The following is a 14,681-nucleotide window of genomic DNA, read 5'->3' as shown; positions in this document are numbered from 1 at the left end:
TAGCATCTGGGATCTTAATGGTTTATAGTGAAATAAGCAGCCATCGAACTGAGGCATCAACTAAGTCCACATGGACGAAGCACACCAGCCCGTGTGATCCAAGAATGATAAATAACAAAACCCAAATCGGAAGGAGGGAAAGGTATCAGAGCTTACATTGTGAGCACACAATTTTCAGAAGGCTATGGATGACAGTGGAAAGTCAAAATCCATCTGGAGGGTTCCTATATAGATTAAGTCCCTGGTGGATTCCCATTGACCATAGTGGAGGGACATGGATAACTTTGCTAACATAGACTATTATAAAATTGATTATGGTGGATGTAATTAGGTTAAAATGTGATACCTCGTCATTTGATCACCCTTTGGCCCATTTTGGATTTGGTCTAGTTTTCAGTATTTCCTGCGTATTCATTGACAGAGCTTGTTTTCTTCTGGTTTATTTTAATGATGCTGGTATTTCTTTTCTTTTAAAACAATTTGTTGGTTTCATTTTAAAACTAATAAAATATGATAAATATATTTTAAATACATATGTTCATATTTAATAAATAACACTTATATTAAAATAAATATAGTTGTTTTGGGTTTTGTATGTTTTCCATTATATGATGCATAGGATGGGTGGGTATATAGAGAAAATAAATGGTGCAATGGCTTATCAGGGATGGTTGGAGGGATATGGGGAGCAAATAATGAATACAGGAGTGGAAAGGATGTTCTGGAACTAATTGTGGTGATGCATATACAATTCTTTAGAATTATGATAGAACTATGAAGTGTTTGATATGTGAATTCTATCTCAAAAAAGCAAACTAAAGAGTGGTCTGTGGGGCTGGCTCCAATCCCAGCTACATTGAACCCCTCCCCAGAAGAATGCACTACAGAGGCCAGACCCAAAGACAAAGCCCGGAAAGAGAGGAGGTCTGCCCTGGCCACATGGGAGCAAATTAAGAGGGAAGGAAAGAGCAAGAGTGAGAGCTAGCATGAGCAAAAGTGTGAGTGAACCATATCCTAGCACACTAAGCCTCGTGGATGACATTCCTGCTCAGAGCAGCCAATGCACAAAAAGAGCTGTGAGACTTGCCCCACCACAAGACACAACGTCTCCACACCAACCCACAGCACTACAGGGTTCAGCACTAGAGACACAGTGTGGAAATTGTGCCCCGTCTGACACACCTCGCCCCAACCAGAGCGAAACACAAAGGGAACTCAACAGAGCAGCAAGGGGAGCAAAGCAATGGTGTTCCCAAGGAAACCCCAAAATAGACCTCTGACTTACAGTGGGGGGGGGGAGCAGGACTTGGCACCTCATCAGCTGATCAGACTGGATCAAAAATTGTTCACAAGGGTCAGCAGACAGGCCTAGAAATATTTATAGGCTCTTTTCCCTCTTCCTTTAAAATTATTATTTTTTTATTATGTCTAGCTATATAAGACAAACAGGATAAACAATCCTGAGGAGAAAACAAGGGGACTGACTGTTTGGGGGACATGGGAGAGGAGAAGGTGGGGGAAAGGGATGGGAAAGCCGACAAACCCAGTGACAAGGGAACAACAAGTATCTAAAAATCTATGGTGAGGAAGGTGGAGAAAGCCTGGTGGGTTTGATCAAGTGCAATGTAGTCAAGAGGAAATACTGAGAGACACATGAAGGTTGAACATTATAGTGGTACAGGAGGAAAGCACAAGGAAATAAAGGAAAAGACTAGGAGGCAAAATACATTTAAAGAAGTCTAAATATAGGTATGCACATATGTAAATATGTTAATATATAATGATAGGGATATAGGCCTATGCACATATATTTATATGTTAAGTATTAAGGTAGCAGATAGACATTGGGCCTCTACTCAAGTCCTTACTCAATGCAAGAACACTTTGTTCTAATAGCTTGGCATTCTGTGATGCTCACCTTCCCTACAGGATCGCTGAATACAAAATGGGTGCATAAGCAAATGTGGTGAAGAAAGTCGATAGTGCCCAGCTATTAAAAGATACAGTGTCTGGGGTCTTAAAGGCTTGAAGTTAAACAAGTAGCCATCTAGCATGGGAACCAACAAAGCCCATATGGAAGAAGTACACCAGCCTGAGTGATCACAAGGTATTGATGGGATCAGGTATCAGGCATCAGGAGATCCAAAACAAACAATCATATTGATGCAAATGAGAAGAGTCAGGGTGGAGACCCAAAGCCCATCTGTAGACAATTGGACATCCCCTCACAGAAGGGTCACAAGGAAGGGATGAGTCAACCAGGGATCAGTATAGCAACGATGAAGCACACAACAGTCTTCCAGTTCTTTAATGTGCCTCCCCCAACAATCATGACTCCTTACAAATTCTACTTTACCAATCCAGCTAGATTGGGGTATGTACATTGTACAGATAAGAGTTCTTGATACACAGAATCCAGGACAGCTAAAACCCCTCCGGGAAAGGAATGGAAGTAGCGATACCATGAGGGTAGGGGGAAGGTGAGGGGAGAAGGGGGAGAAAGGGGGAACTGATCACAATGATCAACACATAACCCACCCCATCCCACCCTGGTTTAGGGGGACGAACAACAGAAATGTGGGTGAACGGAGACAAAAGACGGTGTAAGAAATGAAAATAAAAATAATTTATAATGTATCAAGGATTCACAAGGGTGAGAGGGTGGGGGAGGGAAGGAAAAAAAGAGGCACTGATACCAGGAGCTCAAGTAGAACGAAAATGCTTTGAAAATGATGATGGCAACATATGCACAAACATGACTGATACAATTGATGTTATAAGAGCTCCCAATAAAATGATTTTTTAAAGAAAAGAAGAAAGATCAGGATAAATAGATAGGGTTAAAAAAATAAAGATAGAAAACACAATTGCAAAAAAAAAGTTATTCAGGCAAAAAAAGGTAAGTGTGCTTTTAGGCTAATCCAAGTGTGCTACTGAGAGAGCTTGTATGCAACCATGTACAGATCAATTTTGTTTGCAATAAATAATTTCATGTATGAGATGAAATCCTAGTAACAATACTTTACTTGCCCTCATACATCCAGTTCATTACACACACACACACACAATCCAAAGTAAGAAGAAAACTTAAGGGAGGAAAACAATAAAGGCAACAACTAACAGCATTAGTTCTGAGGCATTCTAATCTTATAATTCTGAAAACTAATGTTCGTATATATGAATCGGGAGCTCTCTGTCAGCACAGAGAATCACGAGAAAGATACTGTAGGTCTGGACCATAGATGGTTGTTTCCACCAGGAATGGAACAAATGTCTTGTTCCATTTGACAAGAGGTCAGAATAGCTTCTTACATTTCAAACAAGTGGCTAAGCTAGATAATAAATGAAAGAAGAGGATATACCACTAGAAAAAAAAAATCTGATTGCATGCTGCTCCTTAAAAGGCAGCCACAAATTAGTAAAAGCAAAAATGACAGATATTTATTATTGTATGAGTCTTAAATCATCTCACACCGTCCACTATCTCCATTCACATACAGTTCTGTTGTTCCCTCCCCTCGTGTGGGGTTATGCCATCAGCTCCCCTTCCCCGCTCCCTTTCTCCCCTGACCCTCAGGGCTGTGACTCTGATGTTTGGGGTTGGAAGGAGGACGCGAGGGCAGGCAGCTGGACCACCTTGCTGCTGCGGGCTGAGGACTTCCTCCGCGCTCTGCTCCGGATCTCCCGTCAGCAGCCACATGCTCTCCACGTTCGGATCTTTGCTTCCGCACTGTCCAACATCCTCCCTCGGTGAGCGCAAGGGCGCTGAACCTCACCGCCATAATTTCATCTTTTGACAGAAAACTGACACTGCTTGCGACAGAGCGCCGGGTGGAGATCAGCCGCGGCCCCGCATCTCTAATATATATTTTAATACATTTTAGAGGCCTGACAAGAACTATGAAAAGTTGACAGGACATTTAAAATAAATCCTCAGAAGTTTAAACACGGAATTATAGTAGGACATCGTTATATGGTGCTTACTAGGGGCTCTATTCCATCACTTAGTCCTCGTACTATATGAAGTAGATACCATTCAAATAAATTACCTTCCATTGTCTCAATTTCTCCTCATAGCAACCATTGCCATCCCCATATTATAGATGAGGCTTCTGGAGTGTATCCGAGCTACTGAATAAGACACGAATTTTTTTTTCTTTCATCCTTTTTACCAAGATTGCCCGGGACTATGATATAAACACAATATCTTCCTGTGAAGAATTACAGAGCTTTCCTGCTCTGTAATTTCTAAAGGTTGGCTTCATTTTTCAAGTTCTTAGAGGTCCTTGGGATTTTTTCCCCTTAACACTTAGGATCACCTCTAATGACTGGTAATTGTTTTTCTTACTGTAAAATGCTTGGAAAAGATTTGCCTCCCTTCAATAATCAACTCACAACGAATTAATGACAATTTCAAAAGCTTTTATTTTCAATGAGAAGCTGAAGCACTGGAAGTTCCTGACTCTACTTTTATAGTGTCTGCCAGCAGTTAACAAGTCATCGGGATAATCTGCTCCTTGTAAGTGTAAAGAACACGAAAGCATATGAATCATAAACCTCATATGGTGACAAAATAATAATGGTACTAACATATGTGGCTGTGTGTGGCAGTCTAGTTAAAATCCTTAGCAATCCTTCATTTTCATTACCACAAATGGATAGTTAAGCTTTTTCAAAATCTTCCCTAGACGCATCTCTCTGGTCCCAGAGTTTGAAGCAAATGATTTTCTTTCTTGAGAAGATGATGTCACTTAAGAGGAGGTCTCAGCTTTTCTGGGAACTATAATTTTTCTAATAGTTCTTCTAAAGATAGACAATGCTTGTGTATTTTGAAAATACAGCAACAAAACACCCTTCACAAACATAATTTAATGAAACAAAGTGAAAATTTGAATTTCATAAGCAGTTACAACATTTTTAAGGAAATACCCTTGTATACATCTTATTATTTCATCAAATTGGGAAATTAATACTGATAATAACGTCCACAGAATCCAAATTCATATTGCTAAAGAGCCACAGACGCAGGGAATACCTTAGCTTTCTATGAACTTAATGTTATGGGGTAAAAAAATGCCCATTCTCATAATGGATTGGATCTCTAAACTCATACAAGTAATACTAACCTGTGAAATATCTTATGAGCAATATTTCAAGATCCACTCATCATCTTTCTCTGTATTCTACTCTAACCCTAAAGGCTTTAAAATATAATTTTAAAGAGAATTTTGTTTGCATGTATAAAGTGATATTTCCTACCAAATTTCATAAATATTTAGAAAGGTCTTTAAACTGTATTAGTGGGTTTGGAGTATAGAGAGTCCATCAGGGACTGGGTCCAAGGACAGTTGGACCACTCTCATTTAGGGTGTAGGATGACTAAAAAAAAAAAAGAAGACTTTTCTGGGTATTCAAAACCGGGAAATATTCTGGTTGCCTAGAAGTGGATGGCTAGGTCCACAATGCATGCCAAAGATGTCAACAGATGTAGACACTTGTAAATGAATTATTTATGTCTATTTCTAGTGGTTGGACTGCTTTGTCTCACAGTCCCTTAATAACATGAAAAACTAGTGACTAAGGTTCTTCGCCGGTGATGGAGTTTAAAGGAAGAAAGCAAAGAAAAATGTCCCATTGACAAAATGTCCCATTTTGATGGAGAAAGCTATGAAGTAAGTTGTTACTCTGAGGTAGGTGGTTTTTAGCCAGTTAGGTCAGAACCGTTGAACAGGACCACATACAATTATAATATTAAACTTTTATGAATACGAAAATGGTGATTTGATGTGGTTCTGTATCATATTACTTCTAAGTAAAGCTTTCCTTTGGAACAAATTTAGTAGAAACAAAAAACAAGAAAACACACTGCCATCAGATCAATGCTGACTCACAGTGACCCTACAGGACAGCCCAGAACTGTGCCTGTGGGTTTCAGGTACTATCACTCTTTACTGGAGTGAAAAACCTCCTCTTTCTTCTGTAGTTGCTGGTGCTTTTGAACTGCTGATCTTGAGGTTAGAAGCCCGAGCATAACCACTAGGTCACCAGGGCTCCTCTGAGGAGAGATAGTAGAGTAGAAGAGATAAATAATCAGATTGCTTTAAGATAAGAGTGCTTGGATGCAACCCACACCTTTGCAACTTAAAGTTTTACGATCTTGAGTAATTAATTTCAACTTTCTATGCCTCAGTTTCTTCATTTGTACAATATTCCATTGTACTAATATAAGGTACCACTTTATGTGTCTGAATTTTACTGCTTAGTTTTCTTGTATAACATAATTCCTGATATAATTTAGTTGTTTTCATTTTGGGGTGGCAACAACTTATTTTTCTATAAATAATTTCAGATATATTTTGGTAAACATGAGAAAGTTTCTTTACACTATATGCTGAGAAGTGGTTCTGGACAATAGATTACTCACATTTTTCTTAACTTGCTATATTTGGTGAAATTGTTTCTTGGTATTGCTCTTGCTTTACAGGCTCACTTTTTTTCCGCTTTGCAATTTCTAGTGACTATAATCTAGGATTTTATTGATTTCGTCTTCCTGCTATGTATTGTCCATTTAGATTTCTTGATGAATTGTGTCTTCTATTATTCTGCCACTTTCTCAACTGAATTGTTTGATATTTTCTTGTTTATTTATAGGTGTTCATATATATAAGAACTGTTTTAGATATATTAATTGCCAATATCTTTGCCACCTCTGTGGCTTATCTTTTGACTCTACCATTTATCTTTTTTTTTTCAATGTATTAGTGAGGTCTGTTTCATATAATAAAATTTACCATATTTAGAGTATCCCATATAGGTTATTATTTCTTGATACAAATCTCTGCCTCCCACCAACACACTCAAACATACATATGTGTATAAATGCTATTAAAATAGAAACTGTCTTGTAGATAGGGACTGCACTAACCCGTTTCTCTATCCCACTGTGTTTCACTCGTTGGGAAATAAAGTGAAGATGCTCAAGAATGATTTTTATGTTGACTATTTTTTTACCTATGAGTTACAATAATTTGACTATGATCTATGTTTTCTTTGATCATTGTCAGAGGATTCCCTATCCTGGTGCATGACCAGTTAATTCTGGGCCCATAAAGATTGTGGGTTTTGGCAACAGGATGGGATTACACCTCTGAGTAAAATAACAATTTCTATGTAACTAATTATTCATTGTAGACGTGATGCAGAAACCAATTTTGGGTGTTATTATAGTAAGTGTAAAAAATCAAAGGTGTTTTGACAATTTCTCATTCATTTTAATCACTTCATAAAGAAAATAAATGTTTAATTCCAGTCCTTAAATGGATTCTCTAGGTACAGTTCTCTGATTTGGTTTACTAAAATGTGTAATATAGCTGAACCTGCAATTGTAATTTTTTGAGTGGAAGCATCATATGATTCAGTAAAAGTCATTTTTGAAATATCTGTTCAATCTCATAAAATGCATTGATTGATGAAGAATATTTATTTTTGTTATGTTATCATTTTATCTACAAAATTGTCTGAATTTGAAAGGATTTAAGAGTCCATTTGGCAGTTGTTCAACATTACTTCAGAATTTTACTTCTAGAAAATGACACACAAATAGAATATGACTGTTCTCGATCACGATACATTATTGCTTGAATTTTCTCATATTTATGTTTTTGTGGATAATTCACTTATGATACTATATTGACTATTACTACAAAAACCAAGTGTAATCTCTAACAGTAATCTTAATTGCTTCGTTTTGAAGGTTGAATAGGAAGAAAAGGGACCATTTCTATCTTATCTATAGCAATCTTTAATGTCAATTTAGGATTCTCTCCATAATAGAGGGGAGTGAGAAAGTACTGAAGTATTTGATTTATAGGGGAAGAGAAGTAAAAACATAAGCTCAGACATTCAGGGCACTATTTGATCATTATATGGAAAATCTTAGAAAAATCATACTTTAGAGATAAATAGAATTTTAGAGACCACTTACCTAACATTATCATTTAACTTCTCAGAAAAAGGAGGGGAAGTGAGGAGGGAGAGGGAAAAATGAGGAGCTGATGCCAGGGGCTTAAGTGGAGAGCAAATGTTTTGAGAACGATGAGAGTAACGAATGTACAAATGTGCTTTACACAATTGATGTATGTATGGATTGTGATAAGAGTTGTATGAGCCCCCAATAAAATGATTTTAAAAAGAAAAAAAGGAAAAGGACATTCAAAGAAAGAAATAGTTTGACCAAGATCACACAATTATAAGCAAAATTGAAAATAGAAGGTAGACATTTAGGGTTCTTTCCACTATCCCACAGAAATGACCAATGAGGGGAGAATGTAAAAGTGAGTGGAGAAATATTTTACAACAAAGAGTAACCTACAAAGAGGCTGGAATCCTCAAAGAAACCCGTCAGATGACTTATTTTTATCTCCTCACTCCCACCCCCGCCGCTCTCTGACCATTCCAAATTCATCCATTTCTCAATTTCACATTTTTGTTTCCTTTCTTGCACCCTAGGGAAAACCGGAATCAATGACTACAGTTAGACAAGACTTTTGAATATGGGTACAGTAATTTGTAAGTGTGCTACTTACTGATTTATTTTAAGCCTCTGGGCAAGTCTCTCCAACAAAATCAAGTTACACCCTTGACTTGAAATGCTCTTTTACTAAAATAGTCCCTCTCCTGCACATCAGAATAAAGTGCCTCAAAAGTGGTTTCAGAAAAACCATAAGCAAGATATGAGTCTTATTTACATCCTAATTTAAATTAAGCAATTTATTTAGATCAGCTTAAGTCAATTGGGAAAAAGGAACACCAACTGGGTGATGATGTTAAGTAAGATAATATTAAGCACCTATTTTAATTTTCAAGGACAGATAGTACCATGGTGTTAAGCTGATGGTGGCGTTATAAAGTAAAAGTCTATAAATGAATATTTACAAGGGTAAGATTTCTGAAATGGCAAAGTGAAGATATTAGAAATTAGAACAGTCTGCCCAACAAAAGTTGAAAAACTAACAAATTCCGTTATCCCAATTTTCTATGCCAAAGGTATAGAAAGAACTGAAAGGCTCTTCATTCAAGATAAACTACTGAGATTAGCTAAGAATGGGGGATTCAGATGCATTTCCAGTTGGAAGTACTTTACATAAACCCTCGTATACCACAATGAAGCACATTAACCATGAAAAACTAGCAGCAAATGGAAAAAGGATGACATGCTAGAGTAGGCCCCCGAAAGGTACATCTTCATAGCAGTGTCAATATTTTAAACATTTAGATCATTCTTTCTCCTATATATAAGTTTTTAATTGTGTGAAAGTTTATAGAGGACATCATTTTTCCATTCAAAAATTCATACATATTTTGTTTCATGTCATTGATTGCAATTCCCATAATGAATCATCACTTAACCCACTTCCTCCCTGTAGTTCCTTTTCCCATTCTTCCTTCTTTTCCAACCCTTATAAAGTTTGTTTTTTAATTTATGCTGCCTTTTTGATAACAAATGGCTGATTATTCAAAGCTATATATAACTCACTAGTGTTATTGTTCCCCTTTATAGCCTTCTCTATTGTTTGGCTGAAAATTGAGCCACAAGGGAAGTTCATTTCTATATCTAAAGGGTGACTAATGGCCATAGCTTGGAATCCCATGAGTCTCTATACAGCCAGTAATTCTGACCTCTTTTACACTTTGGCATTTTCTTCCACATTTCTCTCCTACTCTATCCAGGACCCTCTAGCTCACTTCAAACCATTTAGCCAGATTTTGAACTTGGTTCCTGAGAAAAAAGCCCTGTCATCAGGATATTCTGTTTAAAAACAAACAAACAAAAAACAACAATAGCAATCAGCTGGAATCAATGGCAGGGCAGCTCCTTAAGATGGGAAATTCAGTTAGAATGAACAAGAGGTTGGCCAAAATTTAAAAGTCATACTGGGGGAATGGGAACAGTACCAACATCAAGGTCCTTGTAAAGCTCCAGCATATTCCTAGGGATCTAAGACATCATGCATAAATGCAGGGCTGTGTGCATGCCCAGGAAATTCCAGAGAAGTCCCCAGTGAATAATCACTAGCAGATCTTAAGGCTCTGCTCAAGCAGAAAGTAAAAGCTATGACGGACATGTAGTCTCCCTTAAATTTGAAGATATCCCTTCATATACTAATCCTTTTGGAAAGAATAGAATCATTTGCTTAACGTATCTAAGTTAATATTCAGACAAAAGATTGGCATACCACAAACTATACTGATACAGGGGTAATCCCAAAGAATTCAGGGATGAAAATCAGAACAAGAATTAAAATAAGAAGCACACCACCTTGTGTGACCACGAGTTGCCAAAGGGTTCAGGTTTCAGGTATCTAAGAACACAACATCTTATCATTGTGGGTCCACCTTCCCGATATGATTGCTGAAGACAAATGTGTGCATAAGCAAATGTGGTGAAGAAAGCTGATGGTGCCTGGCTATCAAAAGATATAGCGTCTGGGGTCTTAAAAGCTTGCAGATAAACAAGCGGCCATCTAGCTCAGAAGCAACAAAGCCCACATGGAAGAAGCACACCAGCCTGTGTGACTACGAGGTGTCAAAGGGATCAGGTATCAGGCATCAAAGAACAAAAAACCATATCATTTTGAATGAGGGGAAGTTTGGAGTGGAGACAGAAAGCCCATCTGTAGGTAACTGGACATCCCCTTACAAAAGGTGGCGGGGAGGAGATGAGCCAGTCAGGGTGTAATGTAGCAATGATGAAACATACAACTTTCCTCTAGTTCTTAAATGCTTTCTTCCCCGCCCCCCACCCCACCGCCGCCCCATCATGATCCCACTTCTACCTTACAAATCCGGCTAGACCAGAGGATGTATACTGGTACAGTTAGGAACCAGAAACACAGGGAATCCAAGACATGATCCCTTCAGGAACCGTGGTGAGAGTGGTGATACTGGAGGGAGGAGGGAAGGTGGGTAGAAAGGGGTCACCGATTATGAGGATCTACATATAACCTTCTCACTGTGGGACGGACAACAGAAAAGTGGGTGATGGGAGACCTCGGACAGTGTAAGACATAACAAAATAATAATAATTTATAGATTAGGACTGGTTCATAAGGGAGTGGGACTGGGGAGGGAGGGGGAAAAATGAGGAGCTGATACCAAGGGCTTAAGAAGAGAGCAAATATTTTGAGAATGATAAGGGCAACGAATGTACAAATGTGTTTGACACAATTTATGTTTGTATGGGTTGTGATAAGAGTTGTATGAGCCACCAATAAAATTATTTTTATAAAGAATTAAAATAAGAGATATATCAGAGAAAATAGTGATTGCACAATCTACAAAATCAGTGCAGAAAAGTCACTGAACATACGCATGCACAGACAAAATAAGAAAGACTGCAGAGAGGGGAAAAAAGAGTGACAGCTATTAATGGAGGACTCGATATTATATTGTAGCAACTTTGAAATCATCCACCATAACTACAAAAAATAAGATATGCAATGAAATAGAAAAATATAGTCCATATCTAGGAATAAAAGGACATCAAAAGGAAGTGTCCCTTAGATGGATTTATCAGGCAAAGACTTTAATCCTGTATAAATATGTTCAAAGATCTAGAAGAAAATATATTGAAAGAAATAAAGTATTATGATAATAGGAGACCTGATGGTACTGTTTAGTTAAGAATTTTACTGCTAGCCAAAAGTCAGTGGTGTAAACCCACTGACTGCTTCATGGATGAAAGATGAGGTAATCTGACCCCATAAAGATTTAGTCGCCCTGTGGGCTTTGTTGCTTCTCAGCTAAATGTCTGCTTCTTTATCTTCAAGCCTTTAAGACCCCAGACGTTATATCTTTTGATAGCCAGGCACCATCAACTTTCTTCACCACCATGTCAGGAAGGTGAGCATCACAGAATGCCAGATTATTAGAACAAAGTGTTCTTGTGTTGAGGGTGTACTTGAGTCAAGGATCAATGTCCATCTGCAACCTTAATTCTTAACATATAGATATGAGTACATAGTTCTATTCCTTGTTAGAAGCACACAAGCCTGTATGATCATGAGGTGTCTATGGGATCAGGTATCAGGTATCTAAGACCCAGAACAAAATCATACCCAATGTGAATTGCGGGCGGGAGGAAGGTGGAGACCGAATACCATCTGTAGACAATTGCACATCACCTCACAGAGGTGTTACAGGGAAGAGATGAGCCAGTCAGGGTACAGTATAGCACTGATGAAGCACACAACTCTCCTCTAGTTCTTTGGTGCTTCCTTGCCCCCACTATCATGACCTCAATTCTACCTTACAAATCAGATTAGACCAGAACATGCACACTGCTACAGATAAGAGCCCGAAACACAGGGAATCCAGGATAGATAAACCCCTCAGGGCCAACAATGAAAGTAGAGACACCAGGAGGATTAGGGGAGATGGGGGGAGAGAAAGGGGGAATTGATCACAAGGATCAATCTAGAACCCCCTTTCAAGGGGACGAACAATGGAAAAGTGGGTGAGGGCAATGGAGGGCGATGTAAGATACGAAAATAATAATCACTTACTTATCAAGTGTTCATAAGGGAGGGCAGGTCGGGGAGAGAGGGGGAAGAAATGAGGAACTGATATCAGGGGCTCAAGTGAGAAGAGAATGCTTTGAAAACGATGATGGCAGCATATGTGCAAATGTGCTTGACACATGGTTGAATGTATGGATTGTGATAAGAGATGTAAGAGCCCCCAATAAAAGTATTTAACAAAAATAATAATGAAATAGATTTACAGTCCCTGATAAAGCCTACAGAATAGTTCTCTTATATCCTATAGGGTTGTTCTGAGTAGGAATTTATTAAAGGGCAATAAGTTTTCCTTGCTGTTAGGACAATATTTCACCTAACATAGAATCTGATTAGAGATTATATGTATATAAGCATCCAAACAAAACAAACTCACTACCATTAGGTAGATTCTGAGCCATGCCAACCCTGTAAGACAGAAGGGAACTGCCCCTGTATGTTTATGAGACTGTAAATCTTTATTAAAGCGAAAAGTCTGACTTTCTCCTGGTTTTCACTAGTGGTTTTCACCCTGTGGTCAGCAGCCCAGTGCACAACTCACTATGACACCAGGGACATACATAGATATATATGTATACGTATATATACGAGGAGTCTTCAAAGGGTTCCTAAAAAACTGGAATAAAAAATAATGGAAGAAATACACAGTCTCTGTACCACGGAATTTACGAAAATGTCCACCCATTCCATGAGGTGGCATATGATCAAGAAGTGATCGACTGAAGAAAGAAGTACAAGTTAAATGTAATGCATTGGCAAAACAAACAAAAAACAAGCTTCAAGAATTGATGAAATACCAATTGAAATGTTTCCATTAATGTATGCAGTGCTGGAGGTGTTCAGTAGCTTATCTAAAGAAATTCTGAAGATAGACCAACAAACTGAAAGAGACCCATATTTGTACCCAGTTCCAAGAAAGGTGTTCAGTCAGAATGCAAACATCATTGAATAATATCATTATTCTCAATTGCATGCATTTTTTCCTAAATATAATTTTAAAATGGTTTCAGGAATAAATCAGCAAGGAAATGCCAGAAATTCAGAAGAGTCCAAAGAGGAATATCACTGTTGATAGCAGATGGAGTTTGGCTGAAACCATAATTGTGATAATGAGAATTTGAAAACACATCACTGTGCTTATGTGGAACCAAGAACCAGTTGTTCCAATAGCATAAAGGGATGCTGTATGGTTTAAGATCAGGAGAGATGTGTGCCAGGGTTGTATTACTTCACCAGAATAATTCAATTTGCTTTCAAGGAGACCAAATAATCTGAGAAGTTGGTCTATATAAGGAAGTTACAGTATTGGGGGAAGACTTATTAACAACCTGATATAGACAGATGATAGAGCCTTACTTGCTGAAAGCAATGAGGACTTGAAATATTTACTGATGAAGTTTCAATGCCAGTCTTCAGTATGGGTTACAGCAGAGCATAAAGAGGAACCAACAGATACTCACAACTGGATCAATAAACAACGCCATGCTTAATGGAGAAAAGATTGAAATTCTCAAGGATTTTACTTTACTTGGATACACAGTCAATGTTCATAGAAGCAGCCGTCAAAAAATTAAATAACGTAGCATTGGGCAAATCTGGTACATAATTATCACATTGCGGATGGATCACAAGTTTACTCGTGTTTCACGCACCATCTGTTACAGACGGATCACGAGATAACTTGTGATTTCTACACGCTGCCTTCAGATGCCATCTGCTTGGATATATTTTAACTACTTCATCTATTTAGGTGTTCACATCAGTAGTGAATGTATCAAACTCGATTGTCTTCATGTTCTTTTTGTTTATTTAGCATTTTAGTGCATTTTGGTTAAATCAAATAGTTGCTATTTATTTGAATTGTTTTGCAAGGAGTTGTGCACTTATCATGATCAAACCTCAGTGAAATGTAAAACATGACCTAAATCGCTCAAGTGGTCACCTGTTACACAAAAAGACATGAAGAAATTCTTAGCCCTAATTCTTCTAATGGGACAAACCAGAAAAGATAGCTGGATATTTATAGGTTTAGTATTAAGGTAGCAGAAGGACATTGGGCCTCCACTCAAGTACTCCCTCAATGCAAGAATACTTTCTTCTATTAAA

At 37.9% G+C, this 14,681-nt stretch overlaps 1 protein-coding gene across 1 annotated transcript in view; it reads right to left on the bottom strand.

The window, feature by feature from the left end:
• HTR2C (5-hydroxytryptamine receptor 2C) overlaps positions 1-14,681 on the bottom strand; it is a 239,481-nt gene that overhangs the window by 52,997 nt on the left and 171,803 nt on the right. The window lies entirely within an intron of this gene.

Source organism: Echinops telfairi, unplaced genomic scaffold (genome assembly GCF_000313985.2).
Source record: "Echinops telfairi isolate 266 unplaced genomic scaffold, ASM31398v2 ScPeMD7_7427;HRSCAF=8465, whole genome shotgun sequence".
Taxonomy (NCBI): Eukaryota; Metazoa; Chordata; class Mammalia; order Afrosoricida; family Tenrecidae; genus Echinops; species Echinops telfairi.
Note: the sequence above shows the minus strand (reverse complement) of the source record. Positions and strands in the feature narration are given on the sequence as shown.